The sequence below is a fragment of the Lissotriton vulgaris genome, chromosome 1_1 (genome assembly GCF_964263255.1).
Source record: "Lissotriton vulgaris chromosome 1_1, aLisVul1.2, whole genome shotgun sequence".
Taxonomy (NCBI): Eukaryota; Metazoa; Chordata; class Amphibia; order Caudata; family Salamandridae; genus Lissotriton; species Lissotriton vulgaris.
In genome coordinates, this window is record NC_141685.1 from 233,360,896 (window position 1) to 233,382,266 (window position 21,371).

Here is a 21,371-nt window from a genome sequence, read left to right on the forward strand (position 1 = left end):
ATGGTATGCAGACTAATCATTTTTTATGAAGGAAATCCATTCCTGGACAATTTTTGGGAGTTATTGCATGTCTAATGCAAGATTAATCTCCATATTATGAGAGTCAATGCAATATTCAGGCAAAAATTACTCATTTTCGCCCAACGTGGGGCTCGAAACCACGACCCTGAGATTAAGAGTCTCATACTCTACCGACTGAGCTAGCCGGGTTCCCTCCTTAAGACAGTATGCAGACCAATCCCTTTTTGTGAAGAAAATCAAATCCTGGATATTCCTCTACTCTTGTTTTGCAAGGAAAGCCAGATTTATACATCCTTCAGAGGACAGAGTGTCAAAAAAAATAAGAGAAAATGACAACGGAAGTTGTGAGAACTTCATTTTGAGATTGCATAAGAATTCAAATTCCTCTCACATGCTAAAGAATACCTGAACCCTTTTGATTAAACCACTTTAGTTGTTATAATGAGACCATATTTGAAAGCCGTCTGTGATTTTTCTGTTCTTACTCTGCAATGACCTTGGCAATGACAAGTTAAAAATAAAATGTATGCAAATTTTATAACGGAGAATGCGGGCATCGATCCCGCTACCTCTCACATGCTAAGCGATCGTACTACCATTTGAGCTAATTCCCCTGTGTGTTTCATCTGCATAACATGAAAAAAGTAACCTCACTGTCAGAAAGTACCTGTAGTTTCGGAGCTCGCGGGGGTACCACGCCGAAGGTGAAGATAGCTCCCAATTCCCTTTCGCCCCTGAGCCGGATTGCTCTTGCAACAGGGACGTCAGGGAAAGGGGAAGTGGATAAGACAAACAGAGAGACTGCTCACACATTCATCTTCTCCTGCTCTAGGATTGGTGAAGATAGTTCTGCAAAACAAAACAACAATTACTAAGTTCTGACCTTCAGAGTGCTAATCCTAAACCGACTCTTCTAACCTTATCCTAAGTACCTGTGAGTGTGTGAGATTTAGCTGCTCTCTAGTAGGTCTCAGAATGCTGCTGTGAAGAAAGTCAATGGAGCCTTGCTGCTGGAGCTCAGAGTTTTCAGTAAAGGTGGTACACAAGAATATATATATATATTGTTATCTACTTGTAGCCTCTGCGTGTTTGATGATTTAAAAGCTCCAAATGTTAACTCCAATTGAAGACAGCCAAAAGTTCAGTTCCAGAAACTGTAGTGAGAAAGTCTATACTAGCAAAGACGAGTTTCTTTAATGTCCACAGAATTCACTGAGATTCCACATACACTAGTAGTGGACAAATATATATCCAGAAAGAACACTGGTTCGAGCTCACCCAAGGCTTGCTGCCGCAGCTGCTGACTGACGAGGTGACACTGAAGAGTTCGCCGCTGAAGACCAGGAAACAGCTCACAATGGCGTAGTTCCACGTTGCAGGAAATAAGGGGACAGATAGCTAGGGAAGTAGAATTGGGAATGGTACCGCTGAAAATCCTCCGTGAGGAAGTCTGTGAGGAAAGCGGACCGTGGAAGTGACTGGAGCGGCAAAACAGAAGCCGCGGGAGCCTTGGGGAACGGGTAGTGGATAGATACTGAGGAAAACACTAACCCTGACTAAAACTAGTTAGTTGTACTCAAAATAGCTTAACTGAGAAGAGAGCGCGAAAGACACGTTCGCCTCTCGGAAATGTTCAGTTGAAGTGCGACGTTAGAAAAACGCTCGCGCTCCAAATGCACTGAGCCGGCGTTCGAAACCAAAACACTAGAACGCTAACGGAACTCAGTGAGATCAGGCAACTAGGAAGTGTCTGCTCAGAGAGCCTCGGTACCTTGCCACCAGTTGTGTCCAGCCTGTGGGAGGGGCACAAGGATCATAGTTAAAGGAGGACTGAATGGTGGAAGACGCCAGCACACTACAATCTGCACTGGGTTCAATCCTGACACTCACTGCCTTCCACACTTTATTTGAAGTCCAATTGCCCATAACAGTGTTAAGTTCAATCCTAACTTATGCCTTACCTCCACTTATGGGATGTTTTACAATTCAGGATGGCCTGTTTACTACTCGAATATGAGTGATATTGCGGTGTGTTCATCTAGACTCATACCCTAGCTAATCTTGAAGTTAAATTTCCCACCAATGAGAAACCAAGGGAGATACCATTTTTGATAGTTATTGCATGTCTAATGCAAGAATATTCACCAGATTATGAGAGTCAATGCAATAATCCAGCAAAAATTACTCATTTTCGCCCAACGTGGGGCTCGAACCCACGACCCTGAGATTAAGAGTCTCATGCTCTACCGACTGAGCTAGCCGGGCTCCCACTTCAAGAAAGGTATGCAGACTAATCATTTTTTATGAAGGAAATCCATTCCTGGACAATTTTTGGGAGTTATTGCATGTCTAATGCAAGATTAATCTCCATATTATGAGAGTCAATGCAATATTCAGGCAAAAATTACTCTTTTTCGCCCAACGTGGGGCTCGAACCCACGACCCTGAGATTAAGAGTCTCATGCTCTACCGACTGAGCTAGCCGGGTTCCCTCCTTAAGACAGTATGCAGACCAATCCCTTTTTGTGAAGAAAATTAAATCCTGGATATTCCTCTACTCTTGTTTTTCGAGGAAAGCCAGATTTATACATCCTTCAGAGGACAGAGTGTCAAACAAAATAAGAGAAAATGAAAATGGAAGTTGTGAGAACTTCATTTTGAGATTGCATAAGAATTCAAATTCCTCTCACATGCTAAAGAATACCTGAACCCTTTTGATTAAACCACTTTAGTTGTTATAATGAGACCATATTTGAAAGCCATCTGTGATTTTTCTGTTCTTACTCTGCAATGACCTTGGCAATGACAAGTTGAAAATAAAATGTATGCACATTTTATAATGGAGAATGCGGGTATCGATCCCGCTACCTCTCGCATGCTAAGCGAGCGCTCTACCATTTGAGCTAATTCCCCTGTGTGTTAAATCTGCATAACATGAAAAAAGTAACCTCACTGCCTTCCACACTTTATTTGAAATCCAATTGCCCATAACAGTGTTCAGTTCACTCCTAACTTATGCCTTACCTCCACTTATGGGATGTTTTACAGTTCAGGTTGGCCTGTTTACTACTCGAATATGAGTGATATTGCGGTGTGTTCATCTAGACTCATACCCTAGCTAATCTTGAAGTTAAATTTCCCACCAATGAGAAACCAAGGGAGATACTATTGTTGATAGTTATTGCATGTCTAATGCAAGAATAATCACCAGATTATGAGAGTCCAGCAAAAATTACTCATTTTTGCCCAGCGTGGGGCTCGAACCCACGACCCTGAGATTAAGAGTGTCATGCTCTACCGACTGAACTAGCCGGGCTCCCACTTCAAGATGGTATGCAGACTAATCATTTTTTATGAAGGAAATGTTATGTTATGTTATGTTACATACATTTGTAATGCGCACTGCTGCCCCAGCTAAGGGGCGTCCTGGCGCATGGCAGATAAAAATGCAACACCACAGGAAACATAACAGAAAGGAGGAAATCCATTTCTGGACAATTTTTGGGAGTTATTGCATGTCTAATTTAATTTTAATTTAATTTAATAGCGATTTCTAAAGCGCCTGGTGACCCAAGGGCATCCCCGCGCTATAAAATTTGTAATCCTGTTGAGGGGGAGGGGGAGAGGAGAGATGCTTATAAGGGACTCTATTTAGGGAATAGGTATGTCTTTAGTTTCTTGCGAAATGCCAGATAGTTAGGTTCAAGTCTGAGGGAGCGTGGAAGGGCGTTCCATCCAGCAGCAGCTTGAACTGAGAATTGCTGTCCTCCTGTGCGGGTCTTTTTAAATCTGGGTATGCTGGCCAGGTTCTCATTCTGGGATCGTAGGGATCTGGTTGTTGTGTAGGGAGTGATCATTTTGCTGAGAATTGCCGGGCCAGATCCGTTGATCAGCTTATGTGTTGTGCACATCGCTTTGAATTGCACCCTTTGGCGCACAGGGAGCCAGTGTAGAGCCTTGAGGGCCGGCTTGGCGGAGACTCTGGGGGGGAGGTTGGTGAGAAGGCGTGCCACCGCGTTCTGTGTCCGCTGGAGCTTTGTCAGGGTGGCCTCGGGAGCTCCTAGGTAGACCATATTACTGTAGTCCAGGTGAGACAGTACCAGTCCCTGGATGAGCAGTTTCCTAGAAGTAGGTGGCAGTAAGGGGAGAATCTTGCGGGTTGTGCGTAGAAGCCCGAAGCAGGTGCCCGAGGTTTTTGCTGCTTGTGTCTTCATAGACAGCTCTGGTTCGAACCACACACCGAGTGTTTTAATTTCACGCTTCGGGGGGGGATTTCCCCGAATACGTCGGGCCAGAGTGCTGGAGGGATGGTCGTCCATTGCTTCCCTAGGAGCATCACCTCCGTCTTTGACCCATTGAGTTTTAGTGATGAATTATTCATCCAGTTGTGAATTCCAATAAGACAATTGGTCAGGTTTTCTGGATGGTCGATCAGTTGGGACAGGGAGACGACCAGCTGGGTGTCGTCAGCATAGCTTACCATTTTTATGTTAAATGGTGTCACCACGTCCTCAAGGGGGGCCATGTACGCGTTAAAAAGCGTCGGACTCAGGGAGGAGCCCTGAGGGACACCGCTTGTGAGTGGAAGGATGGAAGAGTGGTGATTGTTGTCCCACACTTGGGACGTGCGCCCTGTAAGAAAGGATTCAATCCAACTGAGTGCCGTCCCAGTAAGTCCTGCATCTGCCAGTCTATGAAGAAGGACACGATGATTGACTGTGTCGAAGGCTGCGCTTAGATCCAGGAGGATCACTGCCACTGATCCTCTTGAATCTAGTATGCGCCTTGCTTCTTCAATGACGGCAAGGAGTGCGGTGTCTGTACCATGGCCCGGGCGAAATCCAGTTTGGGATTGCCTAAGTATTTTGTTGGTCTCAAAGAACTGAGATAATTGGGCGTTTACCAATTTCTCTGCTATTTTGCTGATACCCGGGAGGAGTGATATTGGTCGGTAATTCGACAAGTCTGCTGGGTCTAGCTGGATTAATCTCCATATTATGAGAGTCAATGCAATATTCAGGCAAAAATTACTCGTTTTCACCCAACATGGGGCTCGAACCAACGACCCTGAGATTAAGAGTCTCATGCTCTACCGACTGATATAGCCGGGTTCCCTCCTTAAGACAGTATGCAGACCAATCCCTTTTTGTGAAGAAAATCAAATCCTGGATATTCCTCTACTCTTGTTTTGCAAGGAAAGCCAGATTTATACATCCTTCAGAGGACAGAGTGTCAAAAAAAATAAGAGAAAATGAAAATGGAAGTTGTGAGAACTTCATTTTGAGATTGCATAAGAATTCAAATTCCTCTCACATGCTAAAGAATACCTGAACCCTTTTGATTAAACCACTTTAGTTGTTATAATGAGACCATATTTGAAAGCCATCTGTGATTTTTCTGTTCTTACTCTGCAATGACCTTGGCAGTGACAAGTTAAAAATAAAATGTATGCAAATTTCATAATGGAGAATGTGGGCATCGTTCCTGCTACCTCTCGCATGCTAAGCGATCGTATTACCATTTGAGCTAATTCCCCTGTGTGTTTAATCTGCATAACATGAAAACAGTAACCTTACTGCCTTCCACACTTTATTTGAAGTCCAATTGCCCATAACAGTGTTAAGTTCACTCCTAACTTATGCCTTACCTCCACTTATGGGATGTTTTACAGTTCAGGTTGGCCTGTTTACTACTCGAATATGAGTGATATTGCGGTGTGTTCATCTAGACTCATACCCTAGCTAATCTTGAAGTTAAATTTCCCACCAATGAGAAACTAAGGGAGATACCATTTTTGATAGTTATTGCATGTCTAATGCAAGAATAATCACCAGATTATGAGAGTCAATGCAATAATCCAGCAAAAATTACTCATTTTCGCCCAACGTGGGGAACGAACCCACGACCCTGAGATTAAGAGTCTCATGCTCTAACGACTGAGCTAGCCGGGCTCCCACTTCAAGATGGTATGCAGACTAATCATTTTTTATGAAGGAAATCCATTCCTGGACAATTTTTGGGAGTTATTGCAGTTCTAATGCAACATTAATCTCCATATTATGAGAGTCAATGCAATATTCAGGCAAAAATTACTCGTTTTCGCCCAACGTGGGGCTCGAACCCACGACCCTTAGATTAAGGGTCTCATGCTCTACCGACTGAGCTAGCCGGGCTCCCACTTCATGATGGTATGCAGACTAATCATTTTTTATGAAGGAAATGCATTACTGGACAATTTTTGGGAGTTATTGCATGTCTAATGCAAGATTAATCTCCATATTATGAGAGTCAATGCAATATTCAGGCAAAAATTACTCGTTTTCGCCCAACGTGGGGCTCGAACCCACGACCCTGAGATTAAGAGTCTCTTTTTGTGAAGAAAATCAAATCCTGGATATTCCTCTACTCTTGTTTTGCAAGGAAAGCCGGATTTATACATCCTTCAGAGGACAGAGTGTCAAAAAAATAAGAGAAAATGAAAACGGAAGTTGTGAGAACTTCATTTTGAGATTGCATAAGAATTCAAATTCCTCTCACATGCTAAAGAATACCTGAACCCTTTTGATTAAACCACTTTAGTTGTTATAATGAGACCATATTTGAAAGCCATCTGTGATTTTTTTGTTCTTACTCTGCAATGACCTTGGCAATGACAAGTTAAAAATAAAATGTATGCAAATTTTATAATGGAGAATGCGGGCATCGATCCCGGTACCTCTCGCATGCTAAGCGAGCGCTCTACCATTTGAGCTAATTCACCTGTGTGTTTAATCTGCATAACATGAAAAAAGTTACCTCACTGCCTTCCACACTTTATTTGAAGTCCAATTACCCATAACAGTGTTCAGTTCACTCCTAACTTATGCCTTACCTCCACTTATGGGATGTTTTACAGTTCAGGTTGACCTGTTTACTACTCGAATATGAGTGATATTGTGGTGTGTTCATCTAGACTCATACCCTACCTAATCTTGAAGTTAAATTTCCCACCAATGAGAAACCAAGGGAGATACCATTTCTGATAGTTATTGCATGTCTAATGCAAGAATATTCACCAGATTATGAGAGTCAATGCAATAATCCAGCAAAAATTACTCATTTTCGCCCAATGTGGGGCTCGAACCCACGACCCTGAGATTAAGAGTCTCATGCTCTACCGACTGAGCTAGCCGGGCTCCCACTTCAAGATGATATGCAGACTAATCATTTTTTATGAAGGAAATCCATTCCTGGACAATTTTTGGGAGTTATTGCATGTCTAATGCAAGATTAGTCTCCATATTATGAGAGTCAATGCAATATTCAGGCAAAAATTACTCGTTTTCGCCCAAAGTGGCGCTCGAACCCACGACCCTGAGATTAAGAGTCTCATGCTCTACCGACTGAGCTAGCCGGGTTCCCTCCTTAAGACAGTATGCAGACCAATCCCTTTTTGTGAAGAAAATCAAATCCTGGATATTCCTCTACTCTTGTTTTGCAAGGAAAGCCAGATTTATACATCCTTCAGAGGACAGAGTGTCAAAAAAAATAAGAGAAAATGAAAATGGAAGTGGTGAGAACTTCATTTGGAGATTGCATAAGAATTCAAATTCCTCTCACATGCTAAAGAATACCTGAACCCTTTTGATTAAACCACTTTAGTTGTTATAATGAGACCATATTTGAAAGCCATCTGTGATTTTCCTGTTCTTACTCTGCAATGACCTTGGCAATGACAAGTTAAAAATAAAATGTATGCACATTTTATAATGGAGAATGCGGGCATCGATCCCGCTACCTCTCGCATGCTAAGCGAGCGCTCTACCATTTGAGCTAATTTCCCTGTGTGTTTAACCTGCATAACATGAAAAAAGTAACCTCACTGCCTTCCACACTTTATTTGAAGTCCAATTGCTCATAACAGTGTTCAGTTCACTCCTAACTTATGCCTTACCTCCACTTATGGGATGTTTTACAGTTCAGGTTGGCCTGTTTACTACTCGAATATGAGTGATATTGTGGTGTGTTCATCTAGACTCATACCCTACCTAATCTTGAAGTTACATTTCCCACCAATGAGAAACCAAGGGAGATACCATTTTAGATAGTTATTGCATGTCTAATGCAAGAATAATCACCAGATTATGAGAGTCCAGCAAAAATTACTCATTTTCGCCCAACGTGGGGCTCGAACCCATGACCCTGAGATTAAGAGTCTCATGCTCTACCGACTGAGCTAGCCGGGCTCCCACTTCAAGATGATATGCAGACTAATCATTTTTTATGAAGGAAATCCATTCCTGGACAATTTTTGGGAGGTATTGCATGTCTAATGCAAGATTAATCTCCATATTATGAGAGTCAATGCAATATTCAGGCAAAAATTACTCATTTTCGCCCAACGTGGGGCTCGAATCCACGACCCTGAGATTAAGAGTCTCATGCTCTACCGATTGAGCTAGCCGGGTTCCCTCCTTAAGACAGTATGCAGACCAATCCCTTTTTGTGAAGAAAATCAAATCCTGGATATTCCTCTACTCTTGTTTTGCAAGGAAAGCCAGATTTATACATCCTTCAGAGGACAGAGTGTCAAAAAAAATTAAGAGAAAATGAAAATGGAAATTGTGAGAACTTCATTTTGAGATTGCATAAGAATTCAAATTCCTCTCACATGCTAAAGAATACCTGAACCCTTTTGATTAAACCACTTTAGTTGTTATAATGAGACCATATTTGAAAGCCATCTGTGATTTTTCTGTTCTTACTCTGCAATGACCTTGGCAATGACAAGTTAAAAATAAAATGTATGCAAATTTTATAATGGAGAATGCGGGCATCGATCCCGCTACCTCTCGCATGCTAAGCGAGCGCTCTACCATTTGAGCTAATTCCCCTGTGTGTAACCCTACTGCCTTCCACACTTTATTTGAAGTCCAATTGCCCATAACAGTGTTAAGTTCACTCCTAACTTATGCCTTACCTCCACTTATGGGATGTTTTACAGTTCAGGTTGGCCTGTTTACTACTCGAATATGAGTGATATTGTGGTGTGTTCATCTAGACTCATACCCTACCTAATCTTGAAGTTACATTTCCCACCAATGAAAAACCAAGGGAGATACCATTTTAGATAGTTATTGCATGTCTAATGCAAGAATAATCACCAGATTATGAGAGTCCAGCAAAAATTACTCATTTTCGCCCAATGTGGGGCTCGAACCCACGACCCTGAGATTAAGAGTCTCATGCTCTACCGACTGAGCTAGCCGGGCTCCCACTTCAAGATGGTATGCAGACTAATCATTTTTTATGAGGGAAATCCATTCCTGGACAATTTTTGGGAGTTATTGCATGTCTAATGCAAGATTAATCTCCATATTATGAGAGTCAATGCAATATTCAGGCAAAAATTACTCATTTTCGCACAACGTGGGGCTCGAATCCACGACCCTGAGATTAAGAGTCTCATGCTCTACCGACTGATATAGCCGGGTTCCCTCCTTAAGACAGTATGCAGACCAATCCCTTTTTGTGAAGAAAATCAAATCCTGGATATTCCTCTACTCTTGTTTTGCAAGGAAAGCCAGATTTATACATCCTTCAGAGGACAGAGTGTCAAAAAAAAATAAGAGAAAATGAAAATGGAAGTTGTGAGAACTTCATTTTGAGATTGCATAAGAATTCAAATTCCTCTCACATGCTAAAGAATACCTGAACCCTTTTGATTAAACCACTTTAGTTGTTATAATGAGACCATATTTGAAAGCCATCTGTGATTTTTCTGTTCTTACTCTGCAATGACCTTGGCAATGACAAGTTAAAAATAAAATGTATGCAAATTTTATAATGGAGAATGCGGGCATCGATCCCGCTACCTCTCGCATTCTAAGCGAGCGCTTTACCATTTGAGCTAATTCCCCTGTGTGTTTAATCTGCATAACATAAAAAAAGTAACCCTACTGCCTTCCACACTTTATTTGAAGTCCAATTGCCCATAACAGTGTTAAGTTCACTCCTAATTTATGCCTTACCTCCACTTATGGGATGTTTTACAGTTCAGGTTGGCCTGTTTACTACTCGAATATGAGTGATATTGCGGTCTGTTCATCTAGACTCATACCCTAGCTAATCTTGAAGTTAAATTTCCCACCAATGAGAAACCAAGGGAGATACCATTTTTGATATGTATTGCATGTCTAATGCAAGAATATTCACCAGATTATGAGAGTCAATGCAATAATCCAGCAAAAATTACTCATTTTCGCCCAACGTGGATCTCGAACCCACGACCCTGAGATTAAGAGTCTCATGCTCTACCGACTGAGCTAGCCGGGCTCCCACTTCAGGATGGTATGCAGACTAAACAATTTTTAGGAAGGAAATCCATTCCTGGACAAATTTTTGGGAGTTATTGCATGTCTAATGCAAGATTAATCTCCATATTATGAGAGTCAATGCAATATTCAGGCAAAAATGACTCATTTTCGCCCAACGTGGGGCTCGAATCCACGACCCTGAGATTAAGTGTCTCATGCTCTACCGACTGAGCTAGCCGGGTACCCTCCTTAAGACAGTATGCAGACCAATCCCTTTTTGTGAAGAAAATCAAATCCTGGATATTCCTCTACTCTTGTTTTGCAAGGAAAGCCAGATTTATACATCCTTCAGAGGACAGAGTGTCAAAAAAAATAAGAGAAAATGAAAATGGAAGTTGTGAGAACTTCATTTTGAGATTGCATAAGAATTCAAATTCCTCTCACATGCTAAAGAATACCTGAACCCTTTTGATTAAACCACTTTAGTTGTTATAATGAGACCATATTTGAAAGCCATCTGTGATTTTTCTGTTCTTACTCTGCAATGACCTTGGCAATGACAAGTTAAAAATAAAATGTATGCAAATTTTATAATGGAGAATGCGGGCATCGATCCCGCTACCTCTCGCATGCTAAGCGAGCGCTCTACCATTTGAGCTAATTCCCCTGTGTGTTAAATCTGCATAACATGAAAAAAGTAACCTCACTGCCTTCCACACTTCTTTGTTGCTGCTGCTCAGAAAGATAAGTACTATCTCTCCAAGCTTAGTACCATAGCCTGATTTAGCCTTATTTATGATGTATGCTGAATGCTTGTATGTCTAAAGGTTGATATAATATTATCATGTATGACAATGATAAGGTTGTTTACCTTTTCTGGGCATGATTTATTGCCTTTTATCAGCAGTGACTCTGTTCTCTATCTCGATTTGTTTTAGGGCTTCAGTTTCGAGACTTCTCTCTCTTTCTGTTGTCTAAATTGTTCTCTGTTTTTGAATCGCCCTTACGATATGTATACTTCATGGATTGTTTTTTCGCTATGCGAGCTATCAATACAAACGTTTTTGAGTGTACCATACCTTTGAATGGTTACACCTCGCGCGGACACCCTCGCGCTGCCTTCACTTGTAATTGCCCCCAATACCGCTCCATTTCCCCTCCCCGGGATCAGCGGAATCGTTTCCACTTTTGAACCATTACATCTCTCACGCCGGTTATCTCGCGCTGCTCTCACCTTCGCTCGTGGCTGCCCCCGACGCTCCATTTCCTCCGTTCAGCCTTCTCCGTGCACATGAATGATGAGGTGCCTTAGAGGAAAGCACCCTAACGGGCACCACGCACGTCGCAACATGCGTAGCGACCATTTTGTATACCTGACAACCGTTTCCTTCGGCATCAGGCATACGAACGGTCTTTTCCTCGAGATCAGCTGTTTTCACACCCTGACTTCGCGTTTTTAATCGGTGATTTTTCCAATTAACTAGCTCACCTTTTCCTTCATTATTGTTATAAGCCTTATAAAAAAAAAAAAAGGAGAGGGGAGAGGTATACTTACTAACAGAGAGGCTACCTATTAACAGAGGCATAATAATTAACAATGTCTACATCCCCATCTCTCGACCAAAAGCTAGAGGAACTCGTCAATAAGGCTCTAGAGAAAGCCCTAGGCTCAATTGACGACGCTATTAATAAAAAATTGGACTCCCTATCCAATCTACCCTCTGCACCCTCTACCAGTAAAACCAATGGGGTATCTAAAAGTAATAAAAAAAGGGCTATTATCCCGACTCAATCCAAGAAAGGCGCAAAAAAGCTAAAGAGCTCTATTTCTACAGGCCCTAGGGGCGCTGACCAGACTGGTGCCTCGGGCACCCCAGACGGGCATGATATAGGCCCAGAACTTCCTATCCACATCAACAGCGACGAAAGCTGTGAGGAAGAAATTGAGCTATCATGCTCATCAGGATTTAATACAGATGTGGGGGATGAGAATGTTAGACGAAGCGGAAGCTTAGAAGGGGCTTCTAAGGCCTCAGCCTCTAACAGTATGCCTCTAGACCCATTCGGGGAAGAAAGGTTTGATCCCCTCCTAATTAAGCACCCACTCTCCCCGGAATGGACCCCTCGCAACATATCGTTGACTACCTTTCATTCTGGCTCAGAAGGGAAATACTCCAAGAAGTGAGGTCTAGACTCAAATCTGAATGCCCACGCCCATCCCTACCAAATAAAAGCGCAATGACCCCAGAGTTAAACCCTAAGGTCGTGGCTTTTATAGCCAAAAACAACAGAGATCCTAGGAAAGGTCTGGATAAAGGGCTTAAATCTTGTCAAGATCGCCTTCTTGATATAATAGGACCTCTTGCTAAAATATTCGAGATGACAGAATCTGCATACGTAGGGAATAACCAGATTGATATCAAAGAACTACGAGAATGGGTGCAAAGAACAATATGCCTTGTTGGCAATGCTAATACTGCCATCTCCACCGAAAGGAGAAAAGGAGTCTTACTTAAAATAGATCCTAAACTCATTGAACTAGCCACGAAAGACGGAGGTCCCGACTCACAAGGTCTCCTCTTTGGTGAGGACTTCATTAAAGAAATGGCTAAGTATGTGAGCGCATTCAGCTCGATTCAAAAATCACAAAAAGAAATGTAAAAAGTATTCAGCGATAGAGTTTTTGCCAGGGCTGGGAGAATACGGGGTCGTTTCCCCGGCCGCGGAACTCAATCTTCTAGACCCTTTAACACCCGCGGAGGAAGATTCTCCAGCAACTATGGCTCCCAATTCTTCCCGCAGAGACAGAAGAACCGGGGATGCACCTTCAGAGGCCAGCGGAGACAACGTTCCTTTTCTTCAGGTAGGAACCTTGAAAGACCATTCAGATATCCCTCCAAGGGTGGGAGGGAGACTACGTCAATTTGCTGGGAACTGGAACTTAGTAACACAAGACAATTGGGTTTTAGATACAGTAAAGGGTTACAAAATAGACTTTCTAGGTATTCCCTTTCAAACTCGCCGCCCTCGCAAGATTGCTTTCTCTCTCAAAGACCGAGACCTAGTCTCCAAAGATGTACAAGAACTGTTACAAAAAGGGGCAATAGTCGAGACGGAAACAGAAGGTTTCCTCAGCAATATTTTTCTAGTGGAGAAGAAGAACAAGGAACAGAGACCTGTAATAAACCTAAAAGACTTAAATCGTTGGGTAGTTTACCAACATTTCAAAATGGAGGGTATACACCTCCTAAGGGATATTTTGAGGAAAGGGGACTGGCTCACGAGGTTAGACCTGAAAGCCGCCTACTTAACAATTCCCATATGGGGAAATTTCTCCAATTCACTTGGTTAGGGAAACTTTACCAATTCTGCAGTCTCCCATTCGGTCTGTCGTCCATCCCCTGGTGTTTCACCATAGGTTTTACGCCCTGTAACCGCCTGGCTCAGGGAGAGAGGGGTGAGACTGATCATATACCTAGACGATATCCTTATAATGGCCCAGTCGAAAGAGACTGCATCTCCCCACACAAACCTTGCAATTCAGGTTCTGGAACATCTGGGTTTCATCATAAATGCCAAGAAATCTTGCACTACTCCCAACCAACAAACACAGTTCCTAGGCTTTACGGTAGACACTCTCAAAGCGGAACTGAAATTACCCTTCGAAAAAGTCAGGAAAGTGAGGAAGGAGTTGAGGAAGGATCTCGCGAGGAAGACCTTCCCTTTGAGAGTACTAGCGAGAATCGTTGGCCTCCTTTCTTCGACAATCCAAGCTATCTTCCCGGGACTCCTCCATTATCGGGCACTCAAAAGACTAAAGGCAAGTGCTCTAAGATCAAACCATTCATATTCCCATATGATTTCTTTGAATCAGGAATCGAAGACGGAATTCCTTTGGTGGCTCAGGAATGCGGAAGCATGGAACTGCAGAGCCATCTTCGGGGAACAACCGGATCTGATAATAGAATCAGATGCGAGCTTGGAAGGATGGGGAGCGAGATGTGGTAAATACTCCACAGGCGGTCGTTGGACCACTCAAGAGAAGAGGTTGCATATCAACTGCTTAGAATTACTGGCAGGTTCATTTGCAATTCGCTGTTTCACACCCAAAACAGCGAAATGCTGTGTGACATTACGCATGGACAATGTTTCGGCAGTCCGCTATGTCAACAAGTTGGGCGGTCCACATTCCAAGGGCCTAACGGACCTTGCCAAGAGTTTTTGGGAATATTGCTTGAACAAAGGTATTTCGGTTATAGCGGAACACATTTGAGGCCTGAACAATGGTGTCGCAGACTGGTACTCCAGGAATTTCAGAGATTCAAGCAACTGGAGACTAGACAGACAAACCTTTCTGGCCATTCAATCAATATGGGGTCCATACAGGACAGACCTTTTTGCGGATCGTCTAAACACACAACTGAAGGAATTCTTCAGTTGAAGACCGGACCCTCAAGCTCAGAATGTAGATGCCTTTCTACAAGATTGGAGAGGTCTGAAACCTTATGCCTTCCCGCCGTTTGCATTGCTCCCTCGGCTTCTGCTTCATGCTCGACGATACCACGACATTATAACTGTAATAGCTCCTCTTTGGAGGTCCCAAGCCTGGTTTCCAGTCATTCTGGAAATGAGCATAGACTTTCCAATTCTAATACCCTAGTTCAGGGAAATACTCTTGGGTCCAGAGGGAGACGTCCATCCCCTCGTGGATCAGAGTTTTCTAACTCTGACAGCCTGGAGGATTTCAGGAGACAATGGCAAATCCCTGGGCTTTCGCCAAATGCTTTCAGACTCATTTCTGAGTCGTGGGCTCAAGGTACAAGAAAGGCATATCGACTGGCATGGGGCAAATGGGTTCGCTGGTGTCTTGAACGAAGTCACGATCCCGTTTCAGTTGATCTAGTTCATGTTATCAACTACCTTTCTGAACTTTTTACTTCAGGACTCTCTTATAGAACCGTTAATGTCTATAGATCTGCAATTTCTGCAGGCCATTCCCTCATTGATGGTCTCTCCGTTGGACAGAACTTACTCACTAAAAAAATCATGAGAAACATGAGAGTCATTAACCCTCCAACCGCTAAATATACCGCCCTTTGAGACGTAACTCTCCGGACCTTATCATCCTGGGGGGAGAACTCTTCCCTTTCTTTGAAACGTATCTCTTTCAAACTTACTGTTTTATTATGTCTGGTATCTTTCAGAAGAACCTCCGATGTCAAAGCTCTAGATATTTCTAGCAGATCCTTTCAACCAGAGGGTGTATGTTTCTACCTTAAGAGAAGAACTAAAACTTTATCTTCCTCTATCTTCTACCCCTTCTTTCCTCAGAATGAAAGACTCTGCGTGGTTAAATGTCTGAAAGAATATGAGAGGAGGACTGCTAGTCTAAGATCAAATGAAATTCAGTTATTGATTTCCTTTAGATTTCCCCATAAAGGAGTTTCTTCTCCAACTCTAGTCAGATGGGTGAAAGGAGTTATGTGCGAAAGTGGTGTGAACACCTCTATTTTTGGAGCGCATTCCCTTAGGGGCGCTTCTGCTTCTAAAGCCTATTTTCTTGGTGGTGGTTTACAAGAAATTCTTAAGACAGCAGGCTGGTCTAATTATACTATGTTTAGATCTTGCTACTTTAGACAAATCTCTAATGTGATTGATAATGTTCTTAATGCACTTTGAACTTGCATAATATGGCCTCCAGATTCTTTAGCCACCAGATGAGTTCTGTTTTGGATTCCTGATCTAGAGAGATTAGTTGAGAATATGATTGGTTCAATCTCAGGAAATGTGTTTTGAGTCTTTGTAGAGCTCGGTAATGAAGTGGGCCTGGGAATATGGCTTGTATTGTTGAGGAAAGAAGTCCTAATAATTTGGCTAGAAGTCTCAGGGGAAATTTCTTTAGTTTCAGGACTTTTCTGATTTCCTTCCTTACTTTTCTTACTTTGTCGCTTGGGAAGCGAAGTTCTGCCTTTACAGTGTCTACTAGAAAACCCAAGAATTGAGTTTGTTGGGATGGAATTGTGCATGACTTTTTTAAGTTTATCACAAAGCCTAGATGTTGTAATAGGTTGATCGTAAGGTCTGTGTGAAGGGTAACGGTGTTTGACGACTGGGCCATTATGAGTATGTCGTCCAGATATATTATCAGTCTCACTCCCTTTTGTCTCAGCCACGAGGCGACGGGGCGGAGGACCTTGGTGAAGCACCATGGGGAGGAAGACAGACCGAAGGGAAGGCTTGAAAATTGGTATAGATGGCCTTGCCATGTGAATTGGAGAAACTTTTGGTGGTGTATCCAAATTGGTATTGTTAGATAGGCGTCTTTTAGATCTAGTCTTGTCAGCCAGTCCCCTTTTCTTAGGATGTCTCGTAGGAGGTGAATTCCCTCCATTTTGAAATGTTGATAAACTACCCATTGGTTTAATTCTTTTAGATTTATGACAGGTCTTTGTTCCTTGTTTTTCTTTTCTACAAGGAATATATTGCTCAAGAAGCCAGTTTGAGTAGCCTCTATAATTGCACCTTTTTTTAAAAGTTCCTGAACTTCTTGAGACACCAAAGCCTTGTCTTTCCCCGAGAAAACTATTTCTCGTGGGGGTTTGGATTGATAAGGGGTAGCTATAAAATCTATTTTGTAGCCCCTGACAGTGTTGAGGACCCAGGGGTCCTTTGTTATTAGATTCCAATTCCCAGCAAATTGGCGTAGTCTCCCCCCTACTTTTGGAAGGGTATCTAAAGGGTCTGGTAAAGTCCTTACCTGAAGAAAATGAACGTTGTCTTCGTTCTCCTCTAAAGTTGCGTCCGCGGTTTCTTTGTCTCTGCGGGTAGAATTGACTGAAGTTTGGATTACTGTTGAATCTTCCTCCTCCACGGGAGATGAAGGGTCTTGTGTTTGAATTTCCACGGCCGGGGAAACGACCCCGCATCCTCCCGGCCCATGTAAAAACACGTTCTTGAAAGACTTTTTTGATATCTTTTTGTGATTTTTGAATGGAGCTGAAGGCTCCGACATATCTGGCCATGTCTTCTTTGTTGCTGCTGCTCAGAAAGATAAGTAGCTCTTCCTTATCCTCAGAATTACTTAATACCTTTCATTATATATTTACCTTATAAGGGTACTACTATATTGGGAATGCCCCCCTATAAGCTTTACTGCATGTTTTACTAATTCTTATATACTTAAGCTTATGTTTCCTTTGATATAACGTTGAATTTATGTATATATATATGCCTACTACGCTTTACCTCTCTTGGTAATCTCTTTCTCTCTTCACCCTGCACTATGCCCCCCTCCGGTTCTATTTCGGACCGGTTTCATCCTCTACTGCTGCCTTTCAACCCCTGTTGTCGTTTAAACACAAGCGCGCGCTGCTCGCCACACATAATTCGGAGTTAGACGAGCTCACCTCCGTAATCCCCCCAACTCCCCTTTGGGGAGACACCTCTCCGCTTCGGCACCTCTCCGCTCGCAATCCGCCTCGGCTGCCCGCAGTCCGCCCTGCATTTTCGCTAATTTTCCGGCCCCCTCGATAACGTTACTCGAGAGGGACCGGATTAGAGAAATTGCCCTTGAGAACGGCAGACACATGCGTAAAGCGTGCGTGGCGGCCATTTTAAGACTTTGGGCAATCCCTAGTCTTTAATATTACGGAACCATTTTAAAACGTTGGATAACTTTCTATGTCAATCGAATGACAGTTTGTCCCCACACATAACGTGCCTTTCAAAGAATCAACAGCGTTTTTACTCCAGAGACCCTATTATCGATCTGCCTGTTACTGATCCGATTACCGATCTGCCTGATATTTAACTTCCAATATTACTACTACCCACCTCGGGTAAACATGTCAGAACCCATCCCTAATATCGAGGGTCACTTAGAAAAACTGGTCAACAAGGCCTTTGAAAAGGTCCTTGACTCAATTGACGATAACATTAATAAAAGGCTTGAGGCCTTACATTCCCCCCTCCCATCTACCAGTGGTACTCAATCCGGAGCAAAAGGTAAGGCTCCCAAAAAAAGGGCATTAGGAGGTATAGATCACAAAGATCCAAAGAAACATAAAGCAACCTCCGCCCCTTCACGCCCTCGGGGTGGTGACAAGAATGGTGCCTCGGGCACCCCATATGGGCAAAATGAAGGCCCAGAGCCCCCTACTAATATGGATATCGAGGATATCTCAGAACCTGAAATAGACCTGTCCTATTCATCTGAATTCGACACCGATGAAGATGAATACCAAAAAAGAGGAACAGGGAGCTCAGAAGGGACACCTAAGTTCCCAGAGAAAAACATAGCCCTACTAGACCCCTTTGGAGACCCTATGTTCGACCCACTCCTAATTAAACACCCTTTGTCCCCCGAGTGGACCCCCTCCCAACACGTCGCTGATTACTTAACTTTCTGGCTTCGGAGGGAGATTCCACAAGAAGTCAGGGCAAGACTTCGATCTGAATGCCCTAGACCCTCCCTACCTAATAAAATAACCACAACCCCCGAACTTGACCCCAAAGTGGTGGCTTTTATCTCTAAAACCTCTCGAGACCCTAGAAAAGGACTAGATAAGGGCCTTAGATCTTGCCAGGATCGCCTACTAGATTCTATTGGTCCTATAACAAAACTTTTTGAGATGGCAGAAACAGCTTATCTCGAGGACCGACAGGTCGACCCTAAGGAACTGAGGGAATGGGTCCAAAGGGCTATATGTTTAATTGGAAATGCCAATACCGCCTTATCTATCGAGAGAAAAAAGGGAGTCCTCTTCAAAATCGACCCTAAATTAATCGAACTAGCTAAGAACGATGGCGGTCAAACTACCCAAGGCTTCCTCTTTGGGGAGGAATTCATCAAAGATATGGCTAGATACGTAGGAGCCTTTAACTCCATCCAAAAATCTCAAAAAGATATAAAGAGAGTATTCCAAGATCGTGTTTTTACTCGGGCCGGGAGAATGCGGGGTCGTTTTCCCGGCCGAGGAAACTCAAACTCAAGACCCTTCATGTCTCGTGGTGGTGGCAGATTCAACTTTAACAACTCCAACAACTTTGGACAATTTTATCCCCGAAGACAAAGACCCCGTGGAAGAAACTTCAGAGGCGAGAGGAGACAACGCTCCTTTTCCACAGGTAAGAACCTTACCAGACCCTTCAGATACCCCTCCAAAGGTGGGAGGGAGACTACTCCAATTTGCTGGAAACTGGAAATTGGTGACAAAAGACCCGTGGGTACTCAATACAGTAAAGGGCTACAAAATAGATTTTATAGCTACTCCTTTTCAGAGAAAAGCCCCAAGAGAAATAACATTCTCGGGCAAAGACAAAATGTTAGTCTCTCAGGAAGTCCAAGAACTCCTAAAAAAAGGCGCAATAGTTGAATCCTTTTCCCCAGGGTTCCTCAGCAATATATTTCTGGTAGAAAAGAAAAACAAAGAACAAAGACCAGTGATAAATCTGAAGGAACTAAATCACTGGGTGATTTATCAACACTTCAAAATGGAGGGAATTCACCTCCTAAGGGACGTGTTAAGGAAAGGAGACTGGTTGACGAGACTCGACCTAAAAGACGCCTACCTAACGATACCTATTTGGGAACCTCATCAAAGGTTTCTACAATTCACATGGCAAGGCCACCTATACCAATTTTGCAGCCTGCCTTTCGGCCTCTCGTCCTCCCCCTGGTGTTTCACAAAAGTACTCCGACCCATCGCATCCTGGTTGAGACAAAGGGGAATCAGGATGATCATTTATCTCGACGATATCCTTATAATGGCACAGTCAAAAAAGACTGTCTCCTCTCATACAGATCTCACGATACGTCTTCTACAACACCTAGGTTTTATCATAAACCTAAAAAAGTCTTGTATAATTCCTTCTCAACAAACCTAATTCCTAGGGTTCTTGGTAGATACTGTAAAGACAGAACTCCGTCTCCCCAGCGACAAAGTGAGGAAAGTCAGAAAAGAACTGAGGAAAACACTTCTTATGAAAGTCTTTCCCCTGAGATACCTAGCCAAAATCCTGGGCCTTCTTTCATCCACAATTCAAGCTATATTCCCAGGTCCCCTCCATTATCGGGCTCTACAGAGACTGAAAATTAGACATCTGAGAGCCAACGGCTCGTACTCCCAACTAATTTCACTAGATCAAGAATCCAAAACCGAGCTACTCTGGTGGCTCAAAAATTTAGAAGCTTGGAATGGCAAAGCCATTTTCGGAGATCTGCCAGATCTAATAATAGAATCCGATGCGAGTTTAGAAGGCTGGGTGCAAGATGCGGGAACTTATCCACTGGGGGTCGCTGGACCCAACAAGAAAAATAATTGCATATCAATTGCTTAGAGTTACTAGCAGGCTCGTTTGCGGTTCGCTGTTTTACTCAAGACTCAATGAAATGCTGCGTAACTTTACGAATGGACAATGTGTCTGCAGTTCGCTATGTCAGCAAACTGGGCGGCCCTCATTCCAAAAACCTGACAGATTTGGCGAAAGGCCTATGGAACTACTGTTTGAACAAAGGTATTTCAGTTATAGCGGAACACATTCCCGGACTGAAAAACGAAGTTGCAGATTGGTGTTCCAGGAATTTCAAGGATTCCAGCAACTGGAAATTGAACAGAGATGTATTTCTGTCCATTCAATCGAAGTGGGGTCCATTCAAAACAGACCTATTTGCAGACCGTATAAACACCCAACTGAAACAATTCTTCAGTTGGAGGCCGGACCCTCGAGCCATGAAAGTAGATGCCTTCCTACAAGATTGGACAAACCTAGCACCTTATGCCTTCCCCCCTTTTTCAATGCTCCCTCGTCTCCTTCTCCACGCTCGACGTTACAGTCAGAGCATGGTAGTGATAGCCCCTCTCTGGAGATCCCAAGCATGGTTTCCCATCATCCTGGAAATGAGCATAGATTTCCCAATTTTAATTCCTTCCTTCACGGAAATACTTCTAGATACAGAAGGTCATACACATCCCCTGATAGAGCAGGGCCTTCTAATTCTGACGGCATGGAAGATTTCAGGAGACAGTGGAATGTCCCTGGACTTTCGTCAAATGC

General features: G+C 43.1%; 4 non-coding genes across 4 annotated transcripts; all 4 read right to left on the minus strand.

Annotated features, from left to right (window-relative positions):
• Positions 1 to 2,213: 2,213 nt before the first annotated feature.
• Positions 2,214 to 2,286, minus strand: TRNAK-CUU (transfer RNA lysine (anticodon CUU)). The gene has a single exon. It is a non-coding gene; the product is annotated as a tRNA-Lys (tRNA).
• Positions 2,287 to 2,861: 575 nt separating this feature from the next.
• On the minus strand, positions 2,862 to 2,934 carry TRNAA-AGC (transfer RNA alanine (anticodon AGC)). The gene has a single exon. It is a non-coding gene; the product is annotated as a tRNA-Ala (tRNA).
• Positions 2,935 to 8,821: 5,887 nt separating this feature from the next.
• On the minus strand, positions 8,822 to 8,894 carry TRNAA-AGC (transfer RNA alanine (anticodon AGC)). Its single transcript has one exon. It is a non-coding gene; the product is annotated as a tRNA-Ala (tRNA).
• A 2,016-nt stretch (positions 8,895 to 10,910) lies between these two features.
• On the minus strand, positions 10,911 to 10,983 carry TRNAA-AGC (transfer RNA alanine (anticodon AGC)). Its single transcript has one exon. It is a non-coding gene; the product is annotated as a tRNA-Ala (tRNA).
• Positions 10,984 to 21,371: the final 10,388 nt, after the last annotated feature.